Raw genomic sequence first — 7,250 nt, 5'->3', positions numbered from 1 at the left:
CGACAAACATTTTTTGAGCAATTACTAAGTGTGGGCACTATATTAAGTGCTGGGAACACTGTGGTGAACATAAATAATCCTGATCCCTGCCCACATGTAGCTATTTACATTTAAATTAATTAAATATAAATAAAGTTTAAAACTCAGATCAGCACTTGCACTAGCCATATTTTCCAAGGATTAAACAAGGAGAAATCAGATGGAGATGCTGGGGATTGAACCCAGGACCTCATACATGCAAAGCATGCGCTCTACCACTGAGCTACATCCCCATATGCTCTAGTTATGTTTTATTTGCTCAATAACTACATGTGGTTAGAGGCTATTGGGTTGGACAATGCTAATATAGAATATTTGCATCATCATGGAAAGTTCTGTTGAACTAAGCTGTTCTAGAGGGGGAGGCTGACATTGATCAAATAAGCATACTTAAAAATATAACTGCAATTGTGGTAAGTACTAATCAGAAAGAATACATGGTAACACAAGAGCATTTCATAGGGGGATTTGGCTTATGTGACTGAGACATGTTTGAACTAAGACGTGTTGAGTGATTGGGAGTTAGCAAAGCCTGTGGTTAGATTAATTAAAGGGATTGAAAAAAGGCTAATGGCTGGGGCATAGAGACGGAGGGAAGGTTTGGGTGAGATAAAGAGGTAGAAGGACCACAGAGGACCTTGTAGAAAGAGGATGAGAAAGCTGAGAGGCTTAGTAATTTGACTGTCTAATCAGTGATGGAACCTAGATTTGACTTAAGTCTGCTGCATAATAGATGTATATAGTCAAAGTACTTTGCCTCTGTAATTTACAGATCTCATCTTGCTCCTTTCCTCTTTGGAAATCACCAAATTTCCTCTACTAGATTAATTCTTCAGCATTGAAACATGCTATAATAACTTCCTTCTTAGACAAAATCCCATTGTTTTCTGCTTTTATAGCAAAACTCCTTGGAAGAGTTGGCTATACTATCTCCTTGTCCCTTTTTTCTGTTTCTTCTTGTTTTTTTTTTACCGGTACGCGGGCCTCTCACTGTTGTGGCCTTTCCCATTGCGGAGCACAGGCTCTGGATGCGCAGGCTCAGCGGCCGTGGCTCACGGGCCCAGCCGCTCCGCGGCATGTGGTATCTTCCCAGACCGGGGCACAAACCCGTGTCCCCTGCATCGGCAGGCGGACTCTCAACCGCTGCGCCACCAGGGAAGCCCTCTGTTTCTTGTTGAACCGCTTGTACTTAGGCTTTCTTTCCCCCAATCATTTTCAGTAAAGTCAGCAATAACTTCCATGATTCAGTCCTTATCTTGCAGGTTTTCTCAGCAGCACCTGATATAATTGATCTTCCTCCTTTTCGGAGCACGTCTTCCTTGGCTTTTGATTTAGCACATTCTCTTGGTTTTCCTCCTACCTCCCTTCTCAGCCTCCTTTGCTGGACCCTTCTCCTTTGCACTTTGCCAGGGCTCAGTCCTGGACTGTCTTCATTTCTCTAAATGCATTAACTTACTAGGTAATTTCATCTAGTCGCATGATGTGATGGCTGATTTTATGGTACCCAGTTGTTTGGTCAGACACCAGTCTACATGTAGTTGTGAAGGTATTTTTTAATGTGATTAACACTGAAATCAATAGACTTTTGAGTAAAGCAGATTACTCTCCATAATGTGAGTGAGCTTCCTGCAATCAGTTGAAGGCCTTAAGAGAAAAGATTGAGGTCTCCTGCAGAGGAAAGAATTGTGCCTCCAGACTGCCTTCAGACTCGAGACTGCCACATTAAGACTGCTGGAATTTCCAGCTTGCTGACCTGTTCTGTAGGTTTCAGACTTGCCAGCCACCAAATGCTGTGAGTCATTCTCTCAAAATAAATCTTTCAAACTTCCCTGGTGGTCCAGCGGCTAAGACTCCGTGCTTCCAATGCAGGGACGGCATGGGTTCTATCCCTGGTTGGGGAAGTTCTGCATGCTGCGCAGCCAGAAAAAAAAAAGAAAGAAAGAAAAAAAATCTCTCTCTCTCTCTCTCTCTCTCTCTCTCAGTTTCTCTGGAAAACCCCAACATTATCTACAATGCAATATCCATGTCATTAAATACCTTTTATATTTGACTAACAATTTTTATTGTTTATTGTTTGACTAACAATTTTTATTTCTAGCCCTGACTTCTCCCCTGAATTCCAGATTTGCATACCAGCTACCTACTCAAAATCTCCATTTGGATAACAGTAGGTTTCTCAAACCATACTATGCATTTGTCCCAAACTATTGCTTTCCATCTCTCCCATTCCCATCTTTTCTCCTCCTCCCTGAGTATCCCCCCTTTCATCAGGGAGTGCTCCCATCTACCCAGTTGCCAAGGCCAAAACCCTGGAGTCATTGATTCTTTTCTTTCTTTTACACCCCTCGTTCCATCCATCTGTAAAACTAATTAGGTTTATCTTCAGATATATGTTCTCAACTCACTAATCCAAACCTTCATCATCTCAGCTTGGACCACCACGGTAACTTCTTGACTGGTCTGTGTTCCTCCACGCTGAGTCCCTACCTTAGTCTCTCCTCCACACAGCAGAGCAATCCTTTAAGGATACAAACTAGATCATTTCCCTCTCCTCTCTTGTGACACTTTGGCTTCTTATCACATTAAGAATGAGATCCAAATTTCTGACTATGGCCTTTGGGATCTGACCCCTGGCTACTCCTCTGACCTCACTACCTACCACTTTCTTCCTCACTCACTGAGCTGTAGACACATTGGTTCCCTTGCAGATCTGTGGACAAATTGGGCAGGCTCCCAGCTTAGGGAGCTGTTTCCTGTTTCCTCTGCTTAGAAAGATTTCCCCTCTTAAGTCTTGCTCCTTCATCTCACTCCGGTCTCTGCTCGAGTGCCATATACTTAGATCTTTCCTGACCTCCCTACCCTACTTTATTCTCAGGGTACAAAGAATCCTTTCCAAAAAAATTTTTTTTTCGCCCTGTGAGGGGAGAAATGATGTTGGGTGGTAACTACTGGAATTGGGCATATGGGATCTTGGGAGACTTTAAAAAATGGGAACATTACAGTGTGCTTGTATGATGATGGGAATGATCAGGTAGAGAACAAGAAACTGATGATGCCAGAGAGGGAGGCTAATGGGAGGAGTGAAGTTATCGAAGGTTGAGAAGTCAAGAAAAGATGAAAATGCGCACACAAGTGGAGAGGCTGGCCTTCATTAAATCAAGAGCGAAGGCGGGGAATATGGCAGCTTGGTGGTTGAGATGGAAGTTGGTGGGACTTTGGGACTTTCCTGGACAGTCCAGTGATTAAGACTCCTTGATCCCAATACAGGGGGCACGGGTTTGTCCCTGGTGGGGGAACTAAGATCCTGCATGCCATATGGCACAGCCGGAAAAAAAAAAAAAGGGAAATAGGTGGGAGTTCTGTCTGGTTGATTCTCTTTTCTTAAAGTAGAAAGCAGGTCATGAGGCAATGGCAAGGTGTAGGTGTTGTCGACTTAAAGAAAAACACACAACATAGAAGTTGTGAGTTTAAGTTTTATTCAGGGTCTTATTGAGGACTATAGCCCAGAGACAGCACTCAGTTAACTCTGAGGAGTTGCTCCGAAGAAGTAGGGGAGAGACCCGTTTATATATGATTTTTTTTTTTTTTTTTTGGCTAGGAAATACACACTGTCAAGCATACGTCTTGGTAAAAGATTACTGCTAATCACAAAGAACAGATATCTCAAGTTTAAGTGCTTAGCTAAATATGAGAAGATGCAAGAATCTGGGGTCATTAAAATTCTTCCTGAGATACGCATCTGGCTATTTAAGGGCCTGTTTATCTAAAGCACGGAGTGCTTCATCCTGTTTCCATCCTGAATTCCTCTCAGGTTGGTGGGCAACTGAATTGGGTTCCGACTTAACCCTTGTAGAACTGGGTGGTGAGTGTTGGCGAGGGGGAAATTTCCCAGTCTACCTGTCTTGAGTTCTTATATCTGGACCAATAATAAAATTGACACAAGACATTAACAGGAGAAAGAGAAACAAATTTTAATTCATGCACACGGAGATCCCATAGAAATGGTACCCAAGAAGTGGCCAAAGCAGGCAGCTTTTATACTTTTTTAGACAAAGAAACAATACATTTGTGAGGAATTGACAGGACAAAGAAACTTAGGTTTTGGGTGCCCAACTAGTGACGATTATCAGCAGAGTTTGGGCTTGGGGTAGTATATTAAAGAAGTAATGAGTTTGTTTATATAGGCTTCCTGGCCCCAAATTCCCTATCTTTTGTGTTAAGGGTGTCCTTCTACCTCTAGATGCAAGGAGTGCACATGAGTGACTTATTTCCTATTTTCAGTGAGACAGAAAGGAGAGTCAGAGTGTCCCTCTTGCGTTGGCTGTTTCTTTTTTTTTTTAAATTTATTTATTTAATTTATTTTTATTTTTGGCTATGTTTGGTCTTCGTTGCTGTGCGTGGGCTTTCTCTAGTTTCGGCGAGCGGGGGCTACTCTTCTTTGCGGCGTGCAGGCTTCTCCTTGCGGTGGCTTCTCTTGCTGAGGAGCACAGACTCTAGGGGCGCAGGCTTCAGTAGTTGTGGCTTGCAGATTCTAGAGCACAGGCTCAGTAGTTGTGGTGCACGGGCTTAAGTCGCTCTGCAGCATGTGGGATCTTCCTGGACCAGGGCTTGAACCTGTGTCCCCTTCATTGGCAGGCAGATTCTTCACCACTGCACCACCGGGGAAGCCCTAAAGTGAAATTACTTTTAATTTCTGTGTTTTCTCCAGCAATGTTTTCTGGTTAAGTAGGGTACAGAATATGTGGACATCTAGGTTTAACAAGGGTGGCCGTTGCCAACTCAGTACAATTGAGGAGTTTGGATTTTATTTAGAGGTTCCTAGAGAACTACTGGAGGATTGCGCAGAGATCTGGGTGTCAGGAAGGTGGTTCTAGCTCAGTGTGTATGTATGAGAAAGACTTATTGAGGAATGGTAGTTTAGTGCAAGAGGACCCTTGATTGAACACCTTCATAGACCTGTTAATAGTGTCCTTAGATGACAGCTCAGGAACAGAGGGTCTTTTCCAGCATTTTCTGCATACTTACAATATATAACAGGTTCTGGGAGGGCATGATAAATCAAGCAAGGTTTTGCCTTCTCAAAACTCTCTTGGCTTTAGATGATTTGTAATTATTTTTAGGTGTTTGGGGACACAGAAGAGGGAAGGAGCGATAAACACAGGGTAGAAATCAGGCAAGCCCTCCCACAGGAGATGACATTTCAGATGAGCTTTGAGGGAGTAGGCCCTTAGGGAGGTAAGATAATTTTAGGCAGGAGGAATAACATGAACCCAGTCAAGAGATGCAAGATGTACCACTAGAACAAATGCTGCATGATGAGAAATGGGGGAGGGGGGTGTGAGTGCCAGCGAGCGGCTCTTCTTCCATTGACCAGCAACTAAATAGAACTAAGGCGTTCTATTTCCTGACAAGGGTAAGGCATCTGGGTTTGAAAGGAAAGTGAAGCTTTTTTTAATGGTGATTTTTTTTTTAACTTAAAAAATAACTACATGGAGCTGCTCTTGGGATTTGTGCTATAATCTGCTCACTTAAGAACAGTTTAAAGTTAAAATGCCTTATCTAGCCTTTTCTGGAATGCCATTAGAAAATGTTAACTATGGTAACTCGGACCTGTCTGTCCCAGAAGGCTCTTAGAAGTCAACCCTTATCACTTGCTTTTAGCACATTAAGGTAAATGATTTTAAAGTCCCTCTGTATCCTAAGACATGCTTTTGCAATAAACTGTAGCTTCTATAGATGTTTAAGAATGTGGAGTTATGACGCCAACTCATGGGTTGTTTTGTGTAGGTTAAATGAAAGAAGGCATGTAAACTGGTTAGTACAAAGCTTGGCACAGCAGCTGGGAGTAAATGGTAAGTTCTCTGCCTTAATCCCAGCTGTCTTTCCTTCACATTTTTTCATTCTTTGCTTCCTAAGTCATCTTGTTTCCTGAACACCTATGTGCTAGACCCATCTTCTCTTCTAAGGACCCCAGCATCAGGTTAGGCACTCACATAAATAACCACCAGAGTGTCAGTTTAGCACCTTGTAGGGGAACAAAACTTTCCACCCCCAAATGTGTCTCTTTGGTTTGAGGATGATTTGGGGCTGATTATTTTTAAGAAACAAAACCTCAGGAAGAACTTTCTACCTTCTGCCCTTAACCGCCTAAAGGGCCTATTCAGGAAGAACAACTATCACCATAGAAAACTAAAGTATACCATGAACTAGGTGTGGTAGACTAGGGGCACTCAGCAAGGCCTGTTTGATCAAAGTCCTCTCTGGGTCCCATTGTGTCTGCAGAGGGTTTTTTCCCTCCCTCACAATGTGTAGAGTGTGTGTGAGTGTGTGTGTGTGTGTGTGTGTGTGTGAACGCGTTCTGAAACTGAGAGGCTGCAACAAGCCTCTGCCTTGCACCTGGGAGGGGACTCAAAAGGAGCAAATTGTGGCTTCACGGAGCCTTTAGAAACCAGCAACCTGAGCGTGTTTCAGTCTGGCAGTATCCAGACAAAGAAGTGGGAAAGACATTCATTTATTTATTTCTTCATCAAATATTCATAGCTACCTGCTAGCACAAGGTGCTGAGTAAGAATATGAGTAAGAGCAGGGAAGTATGAGGGAGTGTGGCTCACTCGGGTAGCTGGCTGCAGGTGCCGGGCATGGCTGGAGTTAAATATACGCAGTTTTCCTTCAACAACATGACGAACCGAAATCTGAGTGGGATAAGGAGGAAGTACTATAAAGCGAAGTTATGTGTTGGTGAAAATTTGTCACTTCTTTTCAGAATTAGTCAGGATGGACTAGAAGTTTTTTTTTTTTTTAAAGCCTAATCGCTTCCTTTAGGGAATCACCAGACTGACTAATCCATTACTTTAGGGCAGTAGGTCGCAAACTGCTGTTCACTAAAATCATCCAGGGAGTTTTAAAAACCTCAGATGGCCAGGTCGCAAGCAATACCAATTACATCAGAATGTCTGCGGGTGGGAGCCAGGCGGCAGCGTTTTTGAAGATCCTCGCATGATTACAATCAGTAGCAAAGTTCGGGAGTCACTGCCCGAGGGCATAGTCCAGTTTTGTTCAATTAAGGCACACTCTTGGTTCCGGTTCCAAATATTTCTTAAATTGTTTTTGCTCCTTTCTTGGGTTGGGCGCGCTGTGAGCAGGAAGAGGATATGCTGTCACCCAATTAGGAGATCCCACTTTGCTAAGCGCATCAGCCTAGTTGCCAGTGC

General features: G+C 43.2%; 1 non-coding gene across 1 annotated transcript; it reads right to left on the bottom strand.

Moving 5' to 3' along the window:
* Nucleotides 1-200: 200 nt before the first annotated feature.
* Nucleotides 201-272, bottom strand: TRNAA-UGC (transfer RNA alanine (anticodon UGC)). Its single transcript has one exon. It is a non-coding gene; the product is annotated as a tRNA-Ala (tRNA).
* Between the last annotated feature and the right edge of the window lie 6,978 nt (nucleotides 273-7,250).

Source organism: Globicephala melas, chromosome 10 (genome assembly GCF_963455315.2).
Source record: "Globicephala melas chromosome 10, mGloMel1.2, whole genome shotgun sequence".
Taxonomy (NCBI): Eukaryota; Metazoa; Chordata; class Mammalia; order Artiodactyla; family Delphinidae; genus Globicephala; species Globicephala melas.
This window is presented reverse-complemented; position numbering and strand designations above follow the sequence as displayed.